The sequence below is a fragment of the Pseudopipra pipra genome, chromosome 16 (assembly GCF_036250125.1).
Source record: "Pseudopipra pipra isolate bDixPip1 chromosome 16, bDixPip1.hap1, whole genome shotgun sequence".
Taxonomy (NCBI): domain Eukaryota; kingdom Metazoa; phylum Chordata; class Aves; order Passeriformes; family Pipridae; genus Pseudopipra; species Pseudopipra pipra.
The window spans coordinates 7,079,268-7,091,647 of NC_087564.1; the positions used below are offsets into that span (position 1 = coordinate 7,079,268).

At 38.9% G+C, this 12,380-nt stretch overlaps 1 long non-coding RNA gene across 1 annotated transcript in view; it reads left to right on the forward strand.

The window, feature by feature from the left end:
• The window catches only part of LOC135423040 (uncharacterized), a 76,984-nt gene extending 67,137 nt beyond the window's left edge, over positions 1 to 9,847 (forward strand). The window contains exon 8 of the long non-coding RNA XR_010434686.1: positions 9,694 to 9,847. This is a non-coding gene — a long non-coding RNA (uncharacterized LOC135423040). The remainder of the gene's footprint in view (positions 1 to 9,693) is intronic.
• The last annotated feature ends 2,533 nt before the right edge of the window (positions 9,848 to 12,380 follow it).

Consider the following 12,380-nt stretch of genomic DNA (forward strand, 5'->3'; position numbering starts at 1 on the left):
GGAACTGTGCTGTCCAAACTGCACTGTAATTCCATTGCCAGGGTCCATTTCTCAATTACTTGGAAGCTGTCTGCTTTCCTGAGGGATGCATCTTATTTCAGCACTTCAAAACTATGCATGAAATTTACTGCTCTATCAAAACAATGAGTTATTTGCTCCTCACAAAAGCAGGAGTCCTGGGACTGGAGGCGATTAGAGCGTTGCAGGGCTGCTCTATCAGCCATGTTATGGCCTGAGTTACTGCCTTCAGCTGCTCTTTATCTGGTGTTTACAAATACTTGTTTGCATCAGTGTTTTCTGCTGCCTTTTTATCTCCTTTTTATCACTGTGTCACTAAAAGCCAGTTCTGTCACTCTCCTCTAGTTACCCATTTTCTGCCTCTGTTGACTGGGTAGTTGTAATACTATTATTTCTGTGCTATTGGAAAGCAGCTTTCTTTTTATTCTTTTTCCATTCTCTGCCTCCAAAAAGCAATTCTGCTGGGTTTTTATTTGTCTCTCTGCTACTATTCGTATTTTAAGGGAAGTAATTTCTTGATTTTTTTTTTTATTTTATCTTTTTTAGTCAGTGTAATCAGCTCCTGTGAATAGGAAACACTTTTTCTTTTTTATTGAAGTACATTTTTGGTTTGCTTTGGAAGGTATTCTCCCTTGCCTTTGGATTTAGAAAAAAAGAAGACCAACATCTGTTATCAAATAATGCTTGACTGAAGATTTGAAATGGTTGTTAAACTATTAGAAAGCCTTTGAAATCTGAAAATCTCTGCTTAATCTACACTAATCAAAAATCTTACCTAACTATTTTTCAAAACCATTAGAAGCCATATTGCCAGATTTAATCACTGAGTTAGACTGACAGAAGTTTCTGAATGTCTTTCTGCTCAGTTAATTAGTTCACTCTCTAACAGGAATTATTTGGAAGGTGCCTCCCTCTTGGGCCCCGTGTGATGGACCAGTATTGAAAGGTGCAGGAGTATCCAGTGATCCCATCACATGTAGGTGTTAATCTGACACTGCTTGTCCATATGTTCCTTATGTTCCTTTTCATGAGAAGCCCAAAGATACTCCATCATCCAAATTACATTTCCCAATCTTGATTAATCTGTAAGTCTTTAATTGGCTGTTCCTTCTATCTGTTGGTGACATAGGTCTCTTGTGTCAGCTTTTTTCCTTTCAGCATGGAATCATTCTGCATTTAGAAAGCAGAAGGATAGTTTTTGCATTTCAGTTTAATTTGATATGACATTTTGGGTACCCTGCAGGATACTTTTCTCGTGGTTTTTTTAAATCCGTTATCAGAATATAAAATTTATTCATTACCTTAAATAATAAAGTGTTCAAGGTATTTACTTTTTTATCACTAGGACTTTGTTACTTTCTTGGACTGGAAGTTTCTTACAAAAACAAGCCCATAAGAGGCAGTGACATTGGGAGTAAGGCAGAAAAATGCAAAATGAATTCCCAGGTAAAAAAAAAAAAAAGAAAAAAAAAAAGAAAAATGTCTTGAACTAAGATGAGATCCAGAGGATGAATTAATTTTTTAAGTATGTAAGTAGAAGAATCTGCTTGTTTAAAACTTATTTTGAAGAACTTTTTTTGCTGCTTAGACGGCTTGTGAATTTTTATGCAGTCTGTTTTTATAAACCCACCCAAAGATACCTCATGATGATCCAACTGTTACTAATATCTGTAAGCTGCAGAGAGCACGGTTGGGTGCATTGAATATCTCTGCAGAAAAAGGCCAGGGCTCATATTAAAAGATTAATTGTGTCATCTGGTTAATATTCTTACTTGAAGTTGGTGTCCACTGAAAGCTAGAGGAAAGTCTGTCTCACATGAGGAGACTGGGTGCATAAAATATTTCTTATGAATGTGTCATTATATTCAAATGTGGCAAATCTCTTCTCACATTAACTGAATTTCTTACTCTTCTTAAATGCTTCTTTGCTTGTGAGCCTGGCATAGTTGTATGGCAAAGGTGTGAGAATGTCAGGGATCCCTAGCTGAGTTCAGGTGAGATGTGGTGTTGGGTGTGTTTAACCTGTTAAACTCATACTATGAAACTTCAGGGTGGTTACAAAATGTCTGCCAAGACACAACTCGTATCCTGGTACCATTGAATCACACTTTAATAAAGTCACAAGTATTGGAGTCCTCTTTCTGGTAGGTTCTGGTCTCAGATTCCCTTCAGCCATAGCTGTAGCCACCTGCTCATAAGTGTTTGCCTGCCCCTTACTCCAGAAGTTAACAATCTGTTGCAGTGCAGCCCTTCACATAGTTTTCAAAATGCCTGAGCTCCTTTGGGAATTGAATTTGCAATAAAAATGTAAAATATGTCTAGAAGTTACATTGAAAAACATATTGGAAAGAACTCATCTATAGTTACAGCTTGGCAGTGTTGTAGCCTGGCTTAAGCTGTGCAGCAGGAATAGCTGATACCAATGGGAGGGAGGGGAAAATCAGCCTCTCACATATGTTTTGCCTGTCCTGTTTCTTCTCTAATGCATGCCAATGTGTTATTGTCACAGATGCCAGCAGAAAGGCTTTTCCACCTTCAGCAAATACATTTTGGGGCAAAGCAGGTGAAATCACTGGTGATGGGAAATTTTAGCCCAAAGTAAAACAAAGCTGAGGCCACAAGTTGTTTTCCTTTCTTGAGAGTGCTACATCAGAAATATGGTAACATTCCCACTTTGATTAAATAATGGAGAGAAAGAAGGTGGGGACAGGAAGCAATTTGAAAATACAGGCTGACAAAGTATTCTAGGGGAACCTTTGCAAACAGACACATTTCTAACACATTTTCAGTGAGAATTTGATACTTTGCTTTTCCATTATATCTTTGGATGCTTTCTGGTTTAATTCTATATTGTGTCACTCCCTAGATGTGTTACAGAAGGTGGTATTTTCAGATTTCCTTCATAGCTCTTGATGTCCAACACTGGTGGTCAAGCCCAGAGCTGGTACTCTGCTGTTACACTTACTAACTATTCTCTCAGTTGTCTCCTGGTACACAGATTTGGGGTGTGTGCCGAGGCTTCCCATATTTTTGTTTGTGCATTTGATATGTCTACTTTCAAACTCATGGTTTTGAATCTCAGTTTTCCTGTTTTTCTGTCAACTCAGATGATGTCATGGTGTTTTCTTTGGTTTGTAACAGGAACCCTCTGTGAGGTACCACCTTGCATGTGCCCTCTAAGCAGATGTAAATCCCAAGCATTACAGACCACCCTAGGAAAAAAATGTAGCTTTTTAGAAATGTTACCTGATTTGGCACAGGAAAAGATAAAATCTAGTCGAATAAAAAGGAAATCAAGTTTTATTCAATCAACACATTCCAAAGCCTTTAAATAAATTAGCTAGGATAATTTGGTGTGTTTACTTTACACAATTCCAGAAACTTTGTCTTCTGTTTCTTAAACAAAAATCACTTAGGAGAATAACTGTGTTAGGCTAAAAGGGTGTTTTAATCACCTTCAAGCCCTGTTTTCAAGGAGAAACATTTAACTTTTTTTCCTGAGCAAAGCATTTGAGTTCCATTATTTGGTATCTTAAATGAATTACAAATATTTCAGCCACTATCTTTTAAGATAGTCTAAGCAACTGTAATTACTTTCTAGGTTTTAGCATATGTTAGAGGCTGATGCACTTAAAATGAGGTGGTTTTTTTTCTTAAATTTCATTTTCTTTTCCTTATAGGAATTAGTGGAGCTGAATTATTCTGACTATGTTTATCTCCCTTAATGATAGTGACTAGTTACAGCTGCAGTATTAAGTAAGTGGTTAAGAATATTTAAAAAGACTCTTTCGGGAAATATATGAGAAGCAAGAAATTATATTTGGATTCCATGTGAGTTCTTTAAAGCTTCACTTAAATTCTTCTCCTTACCATTTCAAGTCTGAACAGTGGAATTAGCAGTGTAAGTCTTGACTGTAAATGTAATTTGTATATATAGGATTTTCCTTTATCACGTTAGCATAAGTATTTGTTCTGAAATTATTTGAAGTGGCTTAGAAACCATGACCTAATAGATGTGTAAAAGTGTCCATACTGTGCTGTGACTACATGGAACCAGGAATATTGCAGTATTCAGCTCACCTTGTTTTTCACAGGCAGTGATGCTTCATTGCTGTGCTTCCTAACAAGCTTAATGTTTGTCACTATAAAAATTTTCATCAACTGTAAAAGAAATTAATTAGTTAATTACCTTGTATTTACTAACCTCAGATATCCTGAGATACAGTTCAATGCTGCCTAGAATATATCACTGACTCTGTTTTATCTTCTGCTACTGGGCAAAACAAACACCTGCAGAGGTGGCCTTAATTTAGCAGATACTAAGGCATCAATATTTTTGCAGTAAAGCAAGAGGTTTTCCAGTCTGTCAGTCTTGATTGTTTTTGTCACAGAGCACATGGAAAGGATGCAGTTATCCAGTGAACAGCTTTCAAAACAATTTTTATTCTGTCCCTTCAGAGTGTCTGCAAACTCTTAGAATGGTGACATCAACAGCTTTATAAACTCATCATGGCTTGAAATGTCCACACTGTTAAGATCAGATTCAGTGTCTGTTAAGGACAGGCTTGTGCAAAAGTTTCTTTGATACGACCTCGTAGCCTGACAGCAAACTGTTATTAGTGGTTCTGAATATTTCCTGCTTCCTACCTTTGGCACCTCAGCTGAGGAGTGGGGGCTCTGCAGGTCTCTGAACCCTGGTGGGTACACTGGAAGGCCAGTGTGTGATAGGTGGTGTGATGATTCTGTGGCACTGCTGTTCATGTCTTACTCCTGTAAAAATCCCCCTGAAGAGCTGCTCTTCATCTGTCTGTGCCAGTCCCGTTGGTGCCCTGTGCAGCACTGGAGCAGAGAGCACACATTCATCTCCTGAACGTGACTGTCAGACAGTGCATGACAACTGCCAAACCAGCTAAAGGTAATACCTGTGAGTCAGTGAGCCTAAATAATGACACCCAACCTCCAGCACGTGTCTGTGTGCTTCGAGAGAAATCCTTTTGGAACGGCACCTCAGAACATCAGTGTGAAAAGAGGCAGGCTCTGTCTTTTGTTCTTTCTGTTGCCTTCATCTTCCACTTACCTTCAGTAGTTTTTCATTTTTACTAATGGGGTGTAGAAAAAGCAAGGCTTTAGTTTTGTAACATTTTCCTGCACCTTTTCCAAAATGAACTGTTGGGAAATAGCCACGGAGATGCAGCTAAAGGTAAATCTGCTGCCCAGGCCATACAGTCAGCATGGAGTCTGGACACATTCCCTCTTGCTGCCGTGCTGTCAGTTGGTCTATTCTCACCTGTGTCTCTGCAGATAAATTGCAATATTCTCTGTGCCAAATGTCCAAGGATCATTTCTCCCCCTCAGGAAACTGTGGGAGAATGTTCCTTCTAAATACAGAATGACCTTTAATGACTCCTGCACTCCAATGACAACAAGCCCTAGAAGAATAAATTCGTGGATTGTATATAATCTGGATCAAAATACTTGCAGGGACACAGGTGAAACCTGCAGCATAGATATAGCCATAGTACAGCAGTTCTTTATAGAATAGTCTGCAATGATTTGGATTTAAAGATGTAGACTATTTTTTTTTTTTCTAATTCTGGAAGGTTCTTCAAACTTGATTTCTATATTAGGTTTTTTCCTTGAATTTTTTTGCTGAATTTCTTTTGTGCTATGCCTTTCTTGCTGCATCTTTCCTTTGAACCTCCTCTTCTTTGTGTTGTATTCAAGCTGAGAGATGTTCCAGATGCTTCAAATAGCCTCTCCATGACTCTCTGCACCCCAGCAGACATGCCTGTGCGTCCCCCACAGGGGGAATTTGACACCCTGATGCCTCATGAAGACAATGTCAATATGTCCAAAGTACCCCCTGAGCCAGAGCTATTTGTGTTGCTTTCTTCACTTGGGGCAGCTTTCCTTCTGACAATGAGTAAATCTGGAATCTAATTATCCTGTTCTATTCAAGCAGCTGCTACAAAGAGCTGAAAAGGAGAATTCCCCTCAGTGCCCAGGTTGTGCTGTGTTTGTTTTGCAGAATCGTTCATGTTTCGCATAAATAACGAAGCAGCTCAAACACACCAACTTGCTGTAACACACTGAAAATGAGCACAAAGTTCTGGATAAGCTCTGACTCAGTGGTATGGATGAGCCAGCCCTTGTTCCACTCAGACTGAAAGGTTTACTGCTGCTGAGCCTTGGCCTGAAAAGTCAGGAAGTTCCCCTCTTAGTCCTGGTGCACGTTATGTGTGTCTCATTCTCTCCTCCTTGTTTTAACTCCATGTTGATGTGGGTGTCACTATTATCTCTATTACTGTGCTGTGTGAATTTATCAACCACTATAATTAATTTACAGGGAGGCTGTAAGGTGGTCCTGTCTAACACTGTTTGTTATATGTTTGGGTTAGGGAAGAAAATAAATTCCAATTCTGTACAGTGATGCTTAAAGCAGTTTTCTCCAATGCTTTAAGTATCCCAGTGTAGGGAAATACTGTTTTCTGTAAAAAAACCTCCTAAGACCAAAGGAGGTTTGGGATGGTATTACACAGCTGTAGAAGGAAATCTCTTCACTGTGTATGAACAACCCTCATTAGATAGAACTGCAAGGTATAAAAATAATTTTGACAATCAGGAATGTGTCTATTCTGTTTGCATTCATATATCATCTCTTTTTATTTTCATGAAAAGAAACAAAGGAAAAAGGCCATGGCTGGTCACTGGTGAAGCTCTCTCTACTGAGTGGTGAAATCATTCATTCTCTCCTAGCTGCTGGAAGGACTGCTTGAAAAGTGCTTTGCGTGGTCCCAGGTGGGAAATGAGGAATCAGAAAGTGGATGGAAATCAGTTCTTTGACACAGCTGTGCTTACCCAGAGTTTTAGATGTGGAGGGCTCTGTGCATTTCATTTCTATCTATTTGTGCTACATGAGGTGATCTGAAACCATCCTACACCGTGGCTGGAAAGCTACTGTGAATCAGAATTCCCAGCATCAGCTTTTTCCCAAAAATGAAATGAATCTATAATAAATCAATTCTCTTGGGAACAAAAATGTCAAATGTTGGCATTTCTAATTAACAAGGCGTGTCAGTGTCTTAAAATTTAATGTGTCCCATGTCTTTATGGAATAGTCTCTTACAGCTGTAATACTGTTCATTTGACACCTCATAAATAATAATTTTCACATGAAGACTTCTGTGTGGAAGACATTTTAGATTATCTGAATGAATTAATACATAAGAATTTGATACACTGCAGAGAAACGGGCAAAATTAATAGCGAGTACTAAAAGTCATCAACCAGAGCTATGTAATTTTGGTTGTAACTCAGTGTTGATGTTGTTATGCAATAACCTTCCTTCTGATAATATTTTATGTAACTGGGTCAGCAAACAAAGACTGTTCTGCTTCATAGGAACTCCCTTTATGAAAGCAATTTACTGATTCCTTTTAGGATAGAGAGAAGAAAGTAATCCTCAGTAGCAATAGAGTAACTTTCTGGGAGTTTGTATGTGCAAGCAAGTTTAAAAAACAAACAAAAGCAACCCCCAAAAATTCCCTCAGGTGAATTCAAAACTCCTGTTTCCAAGAGGAGATAAGTTATTTTGGTAGAAGTTGTATGCTCTGAAGTTTCAGTGGATTTCTGAAGTTGAGAAGTTCATGTAGAGGCAGATGAACTTGGAGCATTTAGTAGAGAACAAAACCAGAGAACAAACCACTAAAATCCAAACTGACTTGTCTTTTGCTTTAGAAATGTTTTCTCTAAGTTCTATAAATAGGGCTCTGCTATAAGGAGGGCTTCTGACTAAGCACTGTTGTTACAGGCTCTTGAGGAGAACAACAGTTTTGGAGTCTGGATGAAAATCAGCCCTGTTCAGGTGATCTGAGTTTCCCCACTGGTCAGAAGTGAGAGAAAAAATTCCTCTTCTTGAGGAAGGGGTGTGCTGGGGAAGAGTGTGCTCTGACAGACCAGAACCTCTATCAGCTTAGTAAGGGGCATGTTCTCTGGAGGGCAGAAAGGATGTGAGCTGGGATTGTCCATCTGTTATTAAGGTGTGCTGCGTTCCCCAAGCAGTGATCCAACTGCATTTCTGGTAGATTTTGACTTCATTCTTAGAGGTCTGACCTCATACATAACGTATTTGACGTGGACTGGGGGAGTGGGGGAAGGCAGGGCAGTGGTGCTTGATGTAGTTGTGTGTTGGTTGGATTTACACCCTTATGTCTTACTGCTGTATTTTCTCCCTTTTGAGGTGATCGAGCCTTAACCAAACTCAAAGTCCCAAGACAGGGATGCTCTGAGTTTCCTTAGGGATGTTTCACTTGTTCAGGCTCCACCCTGTGACCAGGGGACTGATCTGAACTATCAAGTATATTGCACTTTTTCTTCTGTAACTACCTCCCTCATGCACATGCTTATCTAGTTGTGTTCCAGGTACGGTTTGGATAGTTTTAAATTAGGTTTAGCAGCCAGTAACCTTTGTTTGTCCCAGGAAATTGGCTGTTAGCTTAAGGCTGTATATTGCAGTGCACACACTAGCAAATTTATCTTATTCTCAGGCCCAAAGCTTGAGATACCAGGCCTTTTTCTATTTACTTGGCATATGTGATGTGGGTACATTTTTATTGCCCACATTCCACCTCTTCATTATTCTCATTCTCTGTTTTCATCTCATTTAAAATGTCAGAATCTGCCACTTCTCTGCCAATTCCATGATGGTCCTGCACTGGCAAACCCCCTGAATTGTGCTGTAGTTATTTCTGCAGGTGGACAGGGCAGTGTACTGGCAAACCCCCTGAACTGTGCTGCAGTCATTGCTGCAGGTGGAGAGGGCAATGTCTCTTGAGGTTTCTTTTAGATGGTGTCAGTGTTGGTGTTTGGGTGCTGTGTATTGAAACTTCATTTTCTAGCTGTTGTAATCTCTGTATTTGATTATTTGGGATGGAACCATAAACCTGTGACTTATTTTTATAACCAAGTTTACTGGTGGCATGCTGGTTTTTTAGCTTATTTGTTATGTAATACACAACTGTTTTGTCTGTTCCTGTTTCCTGGTTAGGTGCAAAGTAAGGAGGCTTAGTTTGAGGGGTAGCCTTGAATGACAAAACAAACTGATCTATCAGCTTCTCCAAAACTTCTGGTGACTTGCCATGCTCAGGAAGGAGAAGTCAGCACATCTAAATTAGAAACTTTCTCAGCTTGGTGTGTGATATTTGGCATTTCTGCTTTCCAACAAGTAGCCTTTTTTTTTTTTTTTTCTAATGTATCATGACTGGAAATTATTTTTGTTAAATTTACTGTAAATACTTTAACCTTAACTATTAGACCTGTCTTTTCACTACCTCTTACCAAGCCATACACAACAGTCCAAAGGATTGTACCTTCCTAGTATTTGGAACCCCCTTCATTCTGCAGTGAAATTATTCTACATGTGCAGTAGTGGTAATTGGAGCATTTTGCAACCACACAGGAATTCTTACACTTGTGGAATGCAGAATTTCTCCTGATGAAAACCCATTGCCCTTGAGGGGCTACAGTACAAGGAAGGCAGCAAAATCTCTCGTTACATTCTGAATCTTGATGTTAATTGACTGTATGCTCTTATTTTATAACCCCAAGATGATGGTCAGGTTTGCAGTTAGCCTGCTCTCAGCCAAAATAAAATTTTCTCCCCGTCTCCTGTGGCAGGCTTTGCAGCAGAGATCAGCTGTGGAACCTTGCTATCAACACTGCAAGCTGAGATCCTTCTTTCATGCAAATTATGACTTCTTCTGTGAGCAAGTGATAAGCTTTTTCAAACAGCATGGTAACCTAGCAAATAAAAAGCCTCCTTATTTGCTTGAAGGAGTGGCTTCTTTTGTATGCCTCTTAGTGACTTTAATTTCCATGTGATTAAATTTTGATCCGTTAATGATTTCACTCTGATGGGTGACAGAAATGAGGGACAAGCAGGAGAAACTGGCACATCATTGCTTGCAAATGAGCTCGTTTGAAAAATGTATAAAATAAATTTCAAAATTCAACTGAATTGATTTTCTCTTGAAATTAAATTATGTCGTATTCTCCTTGTTATTATTTTGTCAAAAAGATGTCTAGAATTCTGATCAGGAAACAGGTCATCAGGCACAACTTGACTGAAGTATGTAACAAAAATAACTAAAGAAATCCCAGAAGACTTGAACCACCTGATGTTTCCCATGATGATGTTTCCTATGATGCTTATTGCACATTAAGTATTTAGAGAGCACTATTAGTGAGTTTAGTTGGATAACAAGTGTTCAATTAGTAAGGTAATGTTTAGAGTAAAATATTTTTGATGCTTCTACTGTTGGAATGCAGAAATCTCTGAGATAATCTCAAGAGGAGCAATAGGGGTAGTAGACCACTAATTCAGCCTAGAGGTCCAGACTCTGAATGCCCTTGCTAAAGCAGAATCATGGAATCACTTAAATAGCTTCAAGTAGTAGTCCTTTTAATTAAGTTATTTCTCTGTAAATTACATTGGGATCCATTTATGACAGAAAGGTGTCTGGGGGGACTTGTAGAAGGACTGGTAATAATACAAGGACAACGTTAACCAGGATATTGATTCTTGTAAAAATGCCACAATGATAATCTATTAAATGCATAAAATTTTGATTATTGTACCCATCTTGAACAATGCAAACTGTTTGAATCTGTGCTTATTTATTTACAATAGTATTAAAGTCATTGACTTATTTTGCTGTAAAACAAATGAGAATTAAAATTAGGCTCAAGTTTTCCAGCCAAGGATGACATGACTAATGTCATGTGAGATTAGAGTTCCCCACTGGCTTAAGATCTGATATCACCAAGAGATTCTTTTGAGAAAAAACCACTGTAAACCTTACAGCTGCTTTCACAAGAAAAGGCAAGTGCCACACAGCAGGCTTCAAATCCTCACTTTAGGTTCTCCATCAGCAAGGGAATCCTCCACCTGAAATTGCTCTCTATAAGAGAATAAATCAGACTTCTACCAAAAAGCTCTGCTGGCATAAGATGGTGGTTTTCTTCCATGAGATGTTGCTGTTTTATAGCCCATCTGTTTAGTGCAGTTTTAATATTAACCAGGAGAAAGGTAGGAATGAAAGGTTGTAAAAAGGGCTCTGGAAAACCTTGCCCAGTTAAAATCCCTGGCAGGCAGATTCCTTCCCTGAGTGCTGCTGAGCACAGTATTTCATAAAGAACCAGTATTGGCAGAGATGGCAAAACCTCAAGCTTTCTATTGTCCATTTGTCCTCAGGTGTATTTCCCATAAAATAAAAGTTTTAATGAAAAGGGAAACACATTATTTGAAAGGTATGAGCTCTAGACATCTATGTGACAATGCCTGCAAAAGCAAAAAAGAAAACACCCACCCCACCCCTCCAAAAAAATGCCCAAATAAACAAAAAAAATCACAAAAAGTCCACCCCCAAACAAATTGAGACACCCCTGAAGATGTAATGAGCCTTCTTCATGTGTGTATATCTAAACTCAGCTTAGAGAAGGTTATTGCTTTTTTGCATTGCAGTCTTGCATTACAGTGCAGCTCTTGTGTGTACATGTTCACATGTTTGCTGAGGAGTAAATCCCCCTCATTTAAATTCCTTTTCCATGAGCAGCAAGTAGGGTGGCAAATTTAGTAACTACTTTGTTGTAAAAGCTGCAAGTCAAGGAATGTAGATGCAACATCGTGGTGACTTTGATACAGAAAACACTAAGGATTTTTTATTGTGATGCTGTACTTTATGTAGTATTTGACCCTTTGATGTTAAGCATGCACAAGGCAAAACCTAACACATTAACATTGGATGTTTTCCCTTTGCATTTTTAAATGTTTGTGGGTTTGCATTCTCTGTCTGACCCTGTGAACTTCCTTTGCATGGTCAGACAAACAGGCCTCCTGGAGCACTGGACCGTCCCCAGTGTCACAGTGGAACGTGGCTGAATCAAAAGGGGGAAAGGACATGTACAGCTGCAGGTAGAAACTCAGTGGTGGTGTTTTACCTGAAATTTTGAACTGGCATTAACAGAATGATCATGAACTTGCAGCAGTTGCTCTTTGAGAGGTGTCTTTTCTGATTTATAATTACATAGTGCCACCAGTTATGGCTATTTCTAAAATTGCAGAGTAGTATAGATTGCAAAGGGCCTTTGGAGGTCATTCCAACTCCCTGTTTCAAGTAGGACCACTGAGATTCAGCCTATAAACAACTTGTGTGCCTCTGCATAGCATGGGCAGAGTTTGGTACGATAATATAGATCTAAAGAAGATCTAAAGGTAATTTAGATCTAAAGAAAACACTTAGTCCTGATGCAAATTTGTAGCATCCCATAAAGTACTTTTGGGTCTGGTTGTCTAAAAACGTGAG